Source organism: Amblyomma americanum, chromosome 4 (assembly GCF_052857255.1).
Source record: "Amblyomma americanum isolate KBUSLIRL-KWMA chromosome 4, ASM5285725v1, whole genome shotgun sequence".
Taxonomy (NCBI): domain Eukaryota; kingdom Metazoa; phylum Arthropoda; class Arachnida; order Ixodida; family Ixodidae; genus Amblyomma; species Amblyomma americanum.
Window position 1 is genome coordinate 94,706,644 of NC_135500.1, and position 15,642 is coordinate 94,722,285.

The following is a 15,642-nucleotide window of genomic DNA, read 5'->3' on the forward strand; positions in this document are numbered from 1 at the left end:
TAACTTCAGCGCCAACCAACGCCACAGCCGCCCACGGTATCTTGACAACGTTGCACGCACGTGACCTCCAAGATGTCCTCTTGGAAAGGCATTTTTAAGTTTGGCGGCGTCTCACGACCGCCCGTCGCACCCGATCACAACGCAGAAATTATTAAGTCAGTTGCTGACAGTAACTGCAAGCAGGAGCTAACTGCTAGCAAATCAAAAGTAGTTCGGAACAGTGCTCTCTGAATAAAATCAGCCTTCACGAGCGAACAGACCTATTTCAGAGGCGATGACTACCAGCTTTGCATTATTCTCCTGCATATCTGTCGCCTCGCCATCGCTTTCGATAAACCTCCCGAGAGCATGAACTTTCCTCACGTCAGAAAACGAAGTTGTACCCCAAAAAGTTTTCGGCAACCTAACGGAGCTCCACTATACCTCACAGCAATGCGCGATATATCAGCTGTATTTGCTTACAATGCAAAGAACTAAAAATTAATATTTCTGATGCTTACATGTTAATAAAAGTCCCTGAATTTAAGAGAATAGAGGGCATTGGACATTCAACTGCATATTCTGAGATCTTTGGCAAATATATTTAAAACAAATATTTTTAGGCTGCTTGTGGACACGCCGCAGGTTGAATATACGTGGACAACAAAAAATGGCGCTCTTTATGGGAGCTGAAGTCATTCTTTGGGCATAAAATTTTCTGAAACTGTAATACTCAGTACGCGTCAATATTTGTGGCAGCACACGCAGCTTGCACTGGTTGCTTCTGTTACGTTGTATTGATGTTATTCAGGCCAGAGTGACGACAAGAAAGCTTGCGTCCAACTCGAAAACTATTTATTGGGCGAACTCGAGTCCTCAAACAGAAAGCAGTTCAGCGGCGCAGCGATAAAACATGTGCTCGATCAACCAAGGTCAGAAGGACGGTCGTTCTCGACCTTGCAAAAATGAAAGGTGATAAGGAACTCTAAACATTAGACGCCTAATGCGCCTACGACAATATTGAACACGAAGAGAGACGCGCGCGGGTACAGACATTCCAGAGTAATCTGATGGCCTCTCGTTTGACAAACAAAATCTGAATGGCCGCGTGCCATTGGCTTCGAGCAGAGAACAATGCATTACAATGCTTCTTGTCACTTGCTCGCACATTAGTAGTTAATATTCTTTTGAGCTATCGATCCAGTCCTCTCGTTTAAGGAAGTTGTGACGTATATGAGGGTGAAAATAGGTATATTGAAGACCTCCGAAAAGCGGTATCGGCGTCATTAGGTACTATATGTATCTCCCAGCAATCAATTTACTTGACCGCTCAACGTTAGTGTAGGTGAGTCTGACTTTCAACTCTACAAGTATCGTCTCAAGCTACCAGCTTCGGCGCTATCAGATTTACGGCTCACGCGTCGTAGACAATTTTCTCCGCGATATGGTACATTTTTTTTTTATGGGACGAGCGCAAAACTTAGCATTAACTTTTTTGTTTAATCACGGACCATGATATGTACGAGAGGAAATGATCAGAGTATTTCCTTGTGGATTTAAAGAAAACAAATGCTCGACCTAGTTCTGAGGAGTGGGAGAGTGATTCCTCCTTTTAAACGTTTTCTTCGAGCAAAGTTTGTTATGAAGAATCGGTGCACGTGGACTGTGTTGAAGATACGCAGCTTAAGCACCGATCGGCATTTTGTTTTCTTTGATTTCGGTGCTGCGCTCACCATGAACCAGCGGGCTACATCGCGAAACCAGGCAAAAGCCGCCCGCCGCCGCAGGTGCAGGCGTGGTGCCAGCGGTAGGGTCGTCGCACCTCTAGCGGCGGCGGGCGGCGTCTCCCCCGGAGAAAAACTCGCGTTTCTTCCGCGGCGAATGCGAAGGCCGTATGAAAGAGCGCGCGCGTCCCCCTCAAGATCGGCCGTGGCCACACAGACTGCATTGCACAGTTCGGCGGCGGTGCACTCACAGCACGAATCTGATCACCATCCATTCTTTGCCTTCGCAGGTGAGGAACTTTGTGCTACACATTTTGTAAATCTTTGCACTGCACTGCTGTCGAACAATCCACTGCTGCTACCTGTGCTGTATTGTGCATGTGCTTTCATGTGTAATGGCGGGAAAAGATACTGGAAAGGGCACTGCTAAGGGAAGCGGCGTGCCTTCGGAACAGGACATCACAAGTATGAAATATTTGCGTGAGATGACAAGGCTCTCGAGAATTTGAGGCGTGACTTAAGGGAAGGAATGCCGCAGTTTAAGATGTATCCTACTGCACTGATATTTGCAATGATGTGAAAGATACTACTGCGGAGATCAATAAGTTGAGGCTTGAAATCCAGGAATTGTTCAAACAGAGCATGGAACTAAAGGCGAAAATGCCCGGTTATCACAAAGATGTGAAGAGCTCAAGCAATACCAGCGCCTGAACAACCTCGAGATTAGGGCGACCCGGATGGAAAGGACCCGCTTGCAATGATAAGCAAAATAGGCGAGAGTGTAAGGGTAACCATTGACACTATAGTTGACATTGACACGTGTCACTATGTGCGTACATTTAACGCGGATGTCAAAAACATAGTTGTTCGCTTTGCCAGACGTAATCAGCATGATGAGCTGTTGTCAAAGTGCAGAAAAAAGAAGTTAGACAGCTCAATGCTTGGTCTTGAAGGAACAACCCCGGTTTTTGTGAACGAGCACTTGACGCCAAAAAACAAGGCACTGCTTTCGGCTGCAATTAAAAGGAAAAAGGCCGCCAAATAGGAATATGCCTGGACAACTGGAGGCAAGGTGCTTGTAAAGATGAATACTCCGACATAATTCACATTGCTCTTGAAGGAGACTTAGATAAAATCATCTGTTAAAGACTAAATTGAATGCGAATTAATTGCCTTTCCTTTTTCGTGATGATGAACCCAGAGGATAACTGCAGATACTACACAGTTGAGGCTTTTACTCGCGAGTTTTCTTGTGGGAAGTTTTTTCTGCATTACATGCAAACTGTAGAAGCATTCGACCAAAGGCAGATGACATTTCTGCATATTTTTTGCATTCGTTGTCAGTTGACTTCGATATTCTAACATTTAGTGAAACATGGCTTTCAAACAATGACACAAAACCTAACTTTCCAGGTTATATGTATGAACAACTCTGCCGTAGGCAAAAGAAGGGTGGAGGGCTAGCTGTCTACGTTTTCATATGAACTGTTCAGTGATTTCTCGGTAATTAATGCCGATTTTGAATGTTCGCGCTTGCGTATCAATAAAATAGTGGTGACGGCTCTTTACCGTCCTCCGCTAGAACAAAAAAGTCGCTTCGCAGAGTTTGTGGACTTACTGTTGGCTTTCCTTGTCTTTTCATACGCATCCCCTATTATTATGGGGGACATCAATATTGACTAAAGTTCCAATAATCCCTGAGCAGAAAATTTTGAGACACTGTTATCTACATATGGCTTCGCAAATCATATAAGTAAACCAAGAGGACTTACACAACAGACTGCCAATTTTTTGGATGTTTGCATAACAAACTTGAGTCCACAAGACGTTAGCAGCGGAATATTTTCGTATGATCTTAGCGATCATCTGCCAGTTTTTGTTGTTTTTTTCGATTACAAAGCGCCATGACAAGCACAATAATAAAAGAGAAGGTCGGCGAGCCATAAACCTTGAAACGCGAAAAGAAGGTTTCCACTTGGTCAGTCTTATTGACTGGAGTGAGGTATACAATGAGTAGAATGCACGCTTTAATGCGCGCTTCATTCATTGCCGCATTTCCTGTATGACAGCCGTCCGGTCGTAATAGAACAAAACACAAGAAACCATGGGACAATTCTGAGCTTTATCACGTTATCAAAATAAGAAATAAGTTATTCCATGATTTTATTCGTTCACAAGATCCAGATACATTTACAGAGTTTAAGAAGTACCGGAATGCCTTAACGACCGAGCTAAGGAAAGCAAAACAGTACTACAACCAGAATATTTGTGAGAGCATATATAATAATCAGCGACGAATATGGGAGGTTGTAAACTCGCTCACTTCAAGAAAAAAAGCTAGGGATAGGATTACGCAGCTCGTAGCCGATGGTAAAACGCTCATTGGTGAAAGGCTAGCTGATGCAGTGAACACACTATTTGTGGATGCTGGCTACTACAATATCACGAATGCAACTGTCCGCGACGACAGTATGCCAGTGGACACAATATTGAGTTGCTTAAAAACAATATGTCTCTAAGGGTGGATGAACTTCGTGCAAATGAAATGAAATTAATATCTCCTTTGATATGTGAAGTTCTCAGCTACATAATTAAGCTCGATCTTACAACAGGCGAACTTCCTAAACAATTAAAAATCGCCAAAGTCACTGCAATATTCAAAAGAGGCGATACAAATACTTTAAATACCGACCTATTTCAGTACTTCCTGGAATATCTAAAATATTTGAAAGCGTCATTCATGAGAGACTAGTTTCATTTTTTGAAAAGCATCAGGTGATAACTCAATGTCAGTATGGCTTTCGCCAGCATCGGAAGACAGATCATGCTCTCGTACACATCAAAGACAGGATAATTTAAAGCATGGAATGTAGAAAATATACACTAGGCTTGTTTTCAGACATTCAGAAAGCTTTTGATTCCATACAGTTCGATTTATTACTCACCAAATTGCCAAGATACCGTGTCCGAGGTATTGTACTAGATCTTCTAAATAACTATCTGAATGATCGTTATCAGTTGGTGAAAATTAATGACGCGGTATCAACACTCGCGAAGCTAAAGCAAGAAATCAGGGATCAATATTGGGCCCATTACTATTCGTTGTCTATATCAATGGCATCATCGAAATAGATAGTTCTACTCAAACTATAATGGATCCTTATGATAACAATGACTTCTTCCCTTCGCATAACCTACCGACACTAGAATCTTCTGTAAATGACTACCTTGTACATCTTTCAAAGTGATTAAGAAGAAACAAGTTCAGATTAAACGCCTCAAAAACTGCATATGTCATATTTCCTCCTGCCAACAAACCTCTACACCACAAACCTAACGTGCAATTTGAGGACACCTTTATAAGACAAGTTCAGACAAAAATTTCTCGGGGTTCGGTTTCAGGAAGACTTGAGCTGGTCTGTACGCGTAATAAAAATAAGTGTAGAACTTGCCCGCACAGTTGGATGTCTTCAATAAATATCTGCGCTCATACCTCTCTGGCTAAAAAATAACGTTTCTTACTCATTTTTATTCCAAACTAACCTACGGCTTAATGGTTTGGGGCACTACTACACAATACAATTATACTAAGCTCATTACTTTTCAGAAGAAAATCTTGCGCTGCTTTGAATCTTATCGCGGCAATGCACAGGACTTAAGAACCGCTCCTCTGTTTAAGAAACACGGCATCCTAAAGGCAGACCAGTTATATTATTTAAAAGCACTGCAAGTGATATATAAGAAGAAACTGTACAGAATTATTGACTCCGAAAACGTTGAATACCTTATGAGGCACCGAAAACACCGGGAACCAAAAATGCGAACAAATTATGGAAGGCAAACAATAGCTTATCAAATACCTGTGATCTTAAATAAATGTTAAGGTAAGCTAAACTTTGAATGCAAATTAAAAGCAGTTAAACGCCAACTTAGGGAGCTATTGTTATCTTGCCAATTTAAGTTTGGTCATAATTGAACAATGTTTTTCATGTTTTACTGTGGTCTTACAGAAGGAACATAAAACTTTGCATAACACAAATGGACTCTAGAAATTTTTTTTATCTTGCTTTCGTGCCGGTTCAAGCAATATTATTCAGTTTCACTGACAATTTAAAAAGTGCATTATATCTTTTTGCATGATTTTGTACAAAAGATGTTTGTGCTGATTTATTCATGTAATTTGCGTAACGCCCTATTATGTGTGATTTGTTATGTGTCATTTGCTGCAACAGTATATGCAATACGTTTATCTGCAAGGGTCAAAGGTTGCGTTTTTTTATCTTTTGTGATTACAGGAGGCTCGATTTATTCTTTTGTTCTAAGATTTGTAATCTATCTGTACCGCTGTGGACTATTTAGGGTCAAAGGCCTCTTCAGGCACCACCAGCCTTTAGCTTCTGTCCCTGCATCAGGCTCTGTGTTTCTTCTGATGCCGAAATAAGAAAAAGAAAAACGACAGGACAACGGCTACTATTATCGTTTCCTGCAGCCTCCGCCATTTAGCCTGTAATAATTAACTCAGAAATCTAGCGCCAAATAGCCCAACTAAGCGCTTTAAAGTTAACTTTAGCGGAGGCACGTCCTTTTATGATGACGAGGGGACTAAATTTCTCACCGTTATCGTCGTCTTCTGCGTTCAGATGTGCCGCCGATATCTGCATATCTTTCGCAGTCGTTAAGAAAGTAACGCTAGGTAGGGAATAAACTAAACAACGATAAGAACAGTCCGACCTCAAGCTGACAAGGCTCAAGCTCAGGCTCAAGCTGAGAAAGAATGCTCTTACGAGTGGATTTGGCACATTTTGATTCATACCTCAGCAGGAATTGGCTCACTTTTTACTTGAAATTAGTTTTTCACGCAAATTTTCTAGTCATTGCAGGGCTAATTTCATTCTCGCAGCTTTTACAAAAGTGAGATCGATGGGTGGCCTTTCAATTAAAGCAAAATTGGACTTAATTTTAGTTTCTTGGTTTGACACGTTTCAAAAAATTCCTATTATGAGAAATCATTAGGCTGAGTTCAAATCTCAGCAGTCATGGAGGCATTGTGGCATCAAAGTGTAGATGAGCCTTATGTAAAAATACTAGAAAATATCTATGATGGCTGCACAGCTACCGTAGTCCTTTCGTAAATTAAGCAAAAAAATTGCTATAAGGAACGGTTGTCAGGCAGGGAGACACAATCTCGCCAACGGTACTCACCGCCTGTTTACGGGAGGTAATCAAAAACCTGGATTGGGAACAGTTGGAGATTAGAAATGATAGTTAATACCTTAGTAATCTGCGATTCGCTGATGACATTACCTTAATAAGTCACTCAGGCGATTAATTGCAAAGCATGGTGATTGACTTAGACTAGACAGAAGGGTCGGTCTAAAAATGAATATGCAGAAAACTAAAGTAATGTTCAACAATATCGGTAGGGACACCAGCTTTCTGAGGTCATGAATTGCAGTTTACCAATATCCCTTGATAGAAAAGTATATGGCAGCTGTATCTTACCAGTGCTCACGTGTGGGGCAGAAGAGTGGAGAATAACGGAAATGGGGTCCCACTTGAATTGAGGAAAAGGCATCGAGCATGGAAAGAAAAATGAAAAATGCAACCTTAAAAGACAGGAAGAGGGATGAAAGGGCCAGGGAACACGCGTGGGCTAATTACATCCTGGTCGAAACCAAGAAGAATAAATGGCCTTCGGCAGGGCAAGTAATGCGAAGGAGTGGTAACCGATGGTCCTTAAGGGTTACGCAATGGATTCCAAGAGAAGGCAAGCGCAGCAGACCGCGAAAGAAAGTTAGGTGGGCGGATGAGATAAGGAAGTCTGCGGGGATAATGTAGCCGCAGTTGGCACAGCAGAGAGTTATTTGGAGAGATATAGGAGAGGCCTTTGTCCTGGAATGGGCGTCGTCCTGCTGATGGTGGTGATGAGCGCCTGCGCAGTATTCAACAATTCATTGAGTGGTGGCGCACTAAAGCAAGAAAAAATATCCTTTGCAAGGCTCATTTAGCATATTTATTTGTAGTTTATAAGAAACAGCTTTTATTAACGTTAGACGGGGTTCGATAAAGGACGCTCCCGAATCTATGACCCGCACTCGTCGAAAGGAGTCACGATGGTATGAAATCCGCTGGTAGCAGGGATTTTTCTATCAAGCAAAAATGGAAGCGACCATGGACACGTATATGGGGAAAGTCCCTTCCTAAACGATGCTGTGTTAAATGCCGAGCCGATTGGTTTACCGTAACGTGTCTTTGCGCTGCGGCAGTACACTTCTCAAATAAGCAGCCAAGAGAAAGCGGTATTGTAATGTAAGCGCTTTGTGTGACGCCACAGGCGACATATATTTCCTAACGCCACGTACCACCTACGATAGCTTCTAGTGATCAGTGGATTTGCACTGGAATTTTGTTTGAGGTGTGGTATGGTATGGTATGGTACGGTACGGTACGGTACAGCACGGTACGGTGCGGTACAGTACGGTATGGTATGGTATGGTATGGTACGACGCTATGGCATGGTATGGTACGATGGTACGTAGCAATGTATGGTGCGCTGTGTTGTGCAAACTGTAACCTTTTGAAGTCGCACGTGGGCTACAAAAATGCCTTAGCTGAGAACTCAGAATTGATTTAAACCACCCAGTGTTCTTTCGCACGTAACTACTGTAGCTGATGCATACTGGCCTAATTAAACTGGGAATTTACAACACAGGCACTTTGGCATCAAAGACCTCATTCGCTTAAGGTATCTTCAATTTTTCCCCTTTTTATTCGCGACGACATGTCCTGCAGCAGACGTCTAATGACGACACTGTGACCATGGCAATTCCTTGCAGTTACGACGATGGTAGTGGTGGTGAAAAAATATTTATTAGCTCAATGAAAGGTCCCCATTGTGGGGAAATGCTCCTAGTCCAGGGCTCCTATGGTCTTTGCTGTCAGCTGGGCTCGGTACACAAGTTGCGAAGCGAACGAAACAATTCTCGAAACCGGTGGGCTGCTTATGTCGCTCCCGCTTGGAAAGAAATATTTTTCTAATTCTCTCAAGGACGATAAGATCCGGAAGCTACATTTAAAACACGAATGACAAGAAAGAGGGGAAAGAAAGGAAGGAAGGAAGGAAGGAAGGAAGGAAGGAAGGAAGGAAGGAAGGAAGGAAGGAAGGAAGGAAGGAAGGAAGGAAGGAAGGAAGGAAGGAAGGAAGGAAGGAAGGAAGGAAGGAAGGAAGGAAGGAAGGAAGGAAGGAAGGAAGGAAGGAAGGAAGGAAGGAAGGAAGGAAAACGAAAGAAAGAAAGAAAGAAAGAAAGACAGAAGGAAGGAAGGAATGAAGGAAGGAAGGAAAGAAAGAAAGAAACAAAGAAAGAAAGAAACAAAGAAAGAAAGATTGAATGAAAGAAAGGAAGAAAAAAATAAAAGGAAGAAAGAAACTAAAAGAAAGAAGGAAAGAAAGAAAGAAAGAAAGAACTAAACAAAAAATTTTTAAAAGAATAGCGCAAGCTTTTTGTGCCTCTGCAGAACAAACGGAAAAGGGGGGGGAGGAGTATTTCAATTATGTACACTTTTTTTTCAGATATACGAGAATGAAAAAAACCAGAAATATAATAACGCTTACCTATAGGAACGAAAATCAAGCAGGAAGTCACCACCTCATTCCACAAGCAAAAATCTAATACGCCTTATTGATGTCCGGTTCATTTTCAGCTGTTCTATGAACCGGGGCCGCTCTCGGTCTGCAGTACAGAACTCAATGCAGTTTTCTTTGTATTCCAAGATTACTTTTTCCTGCAGTTGTTCTTATGTAATTTTCGATCGACTTAAGTGTACTGTGCAAAGTGGAACAGGTGGAGGCCCTTTATGCTGCTTCATCACAAGCGCAAGTGAAATTAACCCCGAAGTGGCTGCGCTAATGCGGCGTCATGGCGCAGTGGTGGGCTGCATGCTGAAACCACTCATTAAAGTAAAGTGCAATCTATATCTTAGAGTGACTCATAAGTGACATCTGTTTGTCGTGGTCAAAACACACGCTTTTGTCATTTTCATTGCCATTCCATTCGATGGTTCTAAATTCCCGATACCACGGTTTCATCTATGCTGACGTTTTTGGAGTTGAAAGATAATGGCTCACAGAGCTAATAAGTTTCAACCCATAAGATCTGTGCTGCAGACAAGTTCCATTGCCATGCAGGATATAGATGTGCAAGTGAAGGTAAGGTGAAGGTAAGGACTAAATTTGATATTACAGCGAGAAAAGTAGTCAGGAAGGAGCAATCACGTCATTCAGTAAGCAGAAAACAAAACTGCAAAGTAGCTTACTCTTTTGTACCACAAACTGCATTTTGCGTTTGTCCACGAATAAAAGAACAGCCTAATGACAATGGCTGACGAGGCGTAAAAATTAATGAGAGCTTTGAATTGAAACAATACCTAATATAAGTAGGCGTTTGCAAGGAAATAGAACAAAAGGAGACAAAGGAAGGGCATATCCTTTCTTTCTTTCTTTCTTTCTTTTTTTACACCCCTCCAAGAGTGTAAGTAGTCTCGGGTTCACTTCGCTACCTTGCCCTCAAGGCACAAAATATAAAGCGATAACAGAAGGCAGGAAAAGGAGAAGAATTGCGTGGCTCGTTAAAGACAGGTTGGATGCACACGAAGGACATTGGCCATATGTGAAACATCTTCATTTCAAATACTTTCCCTGTCGAGTATCTTCGTGAGTAATTCATCGGCGGGCCAAGATCCTAAAAACCTTCGTCGCGAAGAATGTCCTCAGTTCTGCAACTCAAAGCATTCCCCAGAGTCAAGCATCAAATGTCAAAGCGAGTACATATGCTACAGTGCTTTCCTCAAATCCGCATTTTCCATTGAGTGATGTCTCCGCCATTCCAGTAATTACAAAGTGGCATTCGTGAAGAAATTGAGTAACTACCGACCGGTTTCAATATTACCCGTAACTTCAAAAGGCCCTCAAAATGTAATAAATAATTCTGGAGAGCTCCGAGTCCTACTTTGCAAAATACAACTTCACAACTGATGCACAACATGAATTCCGTGAATCGTGACCAACAAAACTCGTTCTTCTAGATTACAAGAAATACATACTAAGAAATATGGAACTGAAGAGTTTTGTTTTAGGCATATTTATTGACTTCACCAAGGACTTTAATTATTTAAACCGAAAAAAAAAATTGGCAGTACTCGGCAATGCCCGGATATGCGTAGCGAGAGGTACGTTTCCCATGCTGAGCCTGTTCTGGTCATTGGGCTCCATGTTGGCGGCTGGGCACCGTCTATTACGCTCGGCAATCTGGCGTCTCCGTTTGGCGTTCCTCTCTCTGTTCGGGCATCTCCGCTGTGCTCATCGCCTTCTGACGCTCATTCTCTGTTTGTTAAGTAGCCAAGTGCCAGGCGAATAATAATAATAATAATTGGTTTTGGGGGGAAAGGAAATGGCGCAGTATCTGTCTCATATATCGTTGGACACCTGACCCGCGCCGTAAGGAAAGGGTAAAGGAGGGAGTGAAAGAAGAAAGGAAGAGAGAGGTGCCGTAGTGGAGGGCTCCGAAATAATTTCGACCACCTGGGGATCTTTAACGTGCACTGACATCGCACAGCACACGGGCGCCTTAGCGTTTTTCTTCCATAAAAACGCAGCCGCCGCGGTCGGGTTCGAAACCGGGAACTCCGGATCAGTAGTAGAGCGCCCTAACCACTCAGCCACCGCGGCGGGGATCTCTCTGGTTACCATGGTATCGGCGCATGCGCTGAACTGGCCTCTCTGGACCACAGCGAAGTGCTTGACTTGTAGGCAAGGGTAGCGATCTCTACAATATTCTTTTTTTTTTAAATTGACATCCTGCGGTGTTCGTAGCAAACCACTAGATCTAATCAAATCATACCTTGCAGAACGTTTTCAGTGCGTTGATATGAATTGTTTTCCTTCATATAAAGCACCGGTACCCCTTCTGGTTCCACAGGGCAGCAGTAGTATTGAGCTTTTGCTATTCAATATATATTTAAACGACATTGTTATCATTGATGCTGGGCATAAGTTTGTGATCTACGCCACAAACACGAGTTTTTTTTTTTCTGATAGCGCTGAAGAAATGTTTAGTATAGCTAATCTAATGTCATCCAAATTAGGTGCGTTGGCCAACCAAAACTGTTTATTAATTAACCATATTAAAACAAAAGCGGTTATCTTTCGTGCTAAAGGAAAGCACGTTGCACCGGCTCTAACACTTACCTTGAACAACAATGAAACCGCAAAGGAATTCAGAACTATCGGAGTTGTATTTACTGAAAATACTGAAAATATGTCCTAGGGTAAGCACATATATTTTATATCATCCGAACTAGCGTCAGTGATGAGCATTCTATACGAAAACAGAGATTTTCTCCCAGGAAACAATATTTCTGCTGTACAGTCCCCTCTTCTTATCCCACTTAAGTTACTGCGATGCGGTATGGGGCAAGACTACAACAAACAACATACAGAAGCTTTCCAGGTTACAATGAAAAATTATGAGTTATAACATGCTCGACATGTGATAGCAATACATATGAACACTCAAAAGTTAGCAACAATACGAGCTGAAGCCATCTATAGCTAAAGGTGATTTTCAGCACTTGTAAGAGAATGCAAAGCGAAAAATAACATGCTAACGAGCCTAGCAAAACATTCCACTAAACAACACTCAAGTCACAGCACACGAAATCCGAAACATTGGAAGATTTGTGCTCATCGAACAAATTACGTGACGGAAACTCTACGTTACAACATTGCTCATCTATTAAACACCTACCTAATAAAAAGATCAACGTCTTCGGGCTGAGTATGAAACAACATAAGGTTATCTTTTTAAACTGTACTGCAGTTTAGTTCTGAAAATATTGCTACTCCAATCAATTCAGTTTTCACGCATGACTGACTGCATCGCGAGCAGATGTTTGTTAAAATATATATTTTATTTGTTTGATCATTCGACTACCTCCAGAGACTCTTGGTGTTTCTCGCTTGTGTTTCAAGTGTCATTATCTTCCTATAAGTTTCTTTTCGTGCCATTCTTTGGTAGCTGTCATTTCTATGTATAAATGAGTAGAACACTCCTCTTCTCGACTTTGTTTCTGTGTATTCTACTTGGAGTTGCTTTGGTCAAAATTAAAAAAAAGTTTTGCTGTATTATGCCCACCTTTTTTGTGTTGCTTAGGCTGTGCTTACGTACTATGTCACGTGAATCATTGTTGTTTGTTGGGGGTGAGGTCTAGTCGTGGTGCGAAATGCGACTTTGTACCTCGTCCCCGCCATGTTTCATGGAAATGAATTCAGTTCAATAACCCGGGGCACCGGCGATGCAGCTGAGTTGCAGCACAGTGGGAGAGGATGTATGTTAGCAGTAAATAAGGGTCGACGAAAAGATTGCATGCGAAACTAAGCAAAACTCAGGCTACGCGCCAGAATACTTGCACTTACGACGGTGTCAGTTCATAAGAACACAATCTGAACCGCCTTTAAGTTCAGGCAGGGCAGCTTCGTCGTTGAGGTCGCCACCAGGGATGCAACAGCAAGATGAAAGCAACTTGGAAACAACGATGGATGGCTCCCTAAGAGACAGACGAGCGGACCGAGGATCGCCAGATCATGAAAGTCTGGAGCCCATAGAAGGATGCGGCAAAACTAGTTTTCTTCACCCAAAAGAGCGCGAGGACCAAGTGCCGGGCATCTAGACAGGACCAGCACTGGCTATACAAAGTGAACGTAAATTATACTATGACGGAGTAAAAAGAAAGAGATGTCCTCTAGCCCAGTTCCTTTCAAAGGCAGGGTGTGCTGCCGATTCCGGGGGAACATTTGATATGAACCATACGGAATGCATAGTGTTGGCAACGAACGCATGTTCCCCCGTGAACGCGCACCACCGCGGAGCCTGAGGTAAGGTTAGCAATTAGAGGTCATTCAAACCTCGGTCATATTTTGAGGAGGGAATTTATATCCGTTAACAACCGTATGCATTCCGTATTTTTAGAGAACAAAAGCTACCCCAGATATTGCGCGATGTACTTCCCCCCTCACTGTTTACCCCCTTGTTTACCTTTTTCCTTTTATTATTATTATTAGTAGTTTATTTAATAAAATAACGGAAGTGAAAAGATGTTGCTAGCCGCGACATCTTCCTTAGAAACCTGAAGCACCTGAGCTGCATCTAGCCTGAGTAAAAGTACAGGGAGAGGACAGGAAGGGAAAGAAAGAGGGAAGCGATAGAATGTAAGGATAGACAACCCCTTCTGCTATGCGCTGCTTTTGGTGAATAATCCAGCTCAAGTTTTGTTTCTGCTACCAAGAAACTAGTTTACTAGTAAGTATTTTAATTTTAGTTTCGCTCAAACTAACACCCAACCTTCAATATCTGTCCCAGAAATAAATGAAGTGTTGCAAAAACTGACTCCACACCGTGACTATCCCTCAAAGAAATGTTCCGCAACCGTTACATATCGCGTTGAACGAGAAAGCCCTTGTCGTGCTTCTTGTAACATTACTACATTGTGCACCACTGTGTTTCGCAGGGCAATTTGTAGAAGGGGAAGAGTGATCACGGTATTGATGTGAGCTGAAAATTCTTAGCAAATATGTAGGCTTTGGAAAGCGAACAGCCGCAGATACGCGGTGGAAGGATTGCTTGCTATAACTGTGCATATTTTCTGGCGTCACTGCCGCGAAGGAAGGGTCTGGTAAGGTGAGCATTTTTTTACTGTTAATAGTTTGCTAGCAGTCGCTCCGATACCGTGTTGTATATACAAGTCGTCATTTTCAGTCTTACACACTCTTAAGTGACTGATCAATTGGCGCTACGCCAAATAATCACTGTGCGTCAAAGGGCAAAAAAAGAAGAGAATGTCAATGAATCTACAAAGAATAACGTTAGCCTTATCATTATGCACGTCAGTTTATGAGCGCGGAAATGAATATTAAAAGAAACCTACTGTGCAAACCACATCGAACGGAGTGTGATCGTTAGTCAACGCCCAAGCTTGTAAATAATAAACCAAAATATATTGATGAAACCTCCACACGGGTCAGCAATAAGATAATTGGCATTGTGTATATTTGATCTCCAGCTGCTTGCTTTCTTTTTACCTTGTTTTCTTTCCCTACCAAAGAAAAGCTTTTCCGCTAAAAGAAAGCGAAGAAATGGCATCCTCTAACCTCTGGCGCACATTTGCAAGTCCAGGAAAGCTTTTTACACAAGAGGACAAAAATTTCTTTCTTAAAAATTGATTAGGTCCTTAACTTTAACTTTGTTTAGTTGCAGCAACCGTAGTTGGAAGTCGCATGCGCTATAAAACATCCCCGAACCTCCGGCTGGAGCGTCCCTGATAGGTGTGGTGTGATCTTTGGGACGCCTAGGCGTCCTAAAGATTTTTAGTTATTTTGATAATTTTTTAGTGATTTTAAAGAGACAGGACACAGGTCGCTATGAGGAGACTGCCATGAACATTTTAGAAATGTTCGCTCAACATCGGAAGGGGCTCTCTTTCACATTTGACCTTCCTGAACAGGACTCCCTCCAGTTTTTGGACCTCAACATTAAGTTGAGGGACGGAAGTGTTTGCTGGTGCTACCTTCCTGGGGCCAAGAAAGATTTTTTACCGTTCCATTCGCCTCAATTAAATACTGTTAAAAGGGCTATTGCCACCCTTTCTAAGGAATCAGCACTCTTCAAGTCGTGCCCTCACATGATGCGGGCGAGCTTCCAGGGTGAGATGAATAGACTGTGTAACGCAGTGTTCCTTGACCACGTCTTGTCTGCCGCGACCGAGGCACTGCTCCAGAAACTTAAGGGTAAGCCAAAGGAACAACACTGGAAAGAAGACTTCGGCGGAGCCAAACCAGTGGTGATACCGTACATTCACGAGGTGTCCCACAATTTAAAACGAGTGGACG

General features: G+C 42.4%; 1 protein-coding gene across 1 annotated transcript in view; it reads left to right on the plus strand.

The window, feature by feature from the left end:
- Positions 1-1,880: 1,880 nt before the first annotated feature.
- The window catches only part of LOC144129681 (uncharacterized), a 155,842-nt gene continuing 142,080 nt past the window's right edge, over positions 1,881-15,642 (plus strand). The window contains exon 1 of the mRNA XM_077663783.1: positions 1,881-1,993. The gene's annotated coding sequence lies outside the window, so the exon portion shown is untranslated. The remainder of the gene's footprint in view (positions 1,994-15,642) is intronic.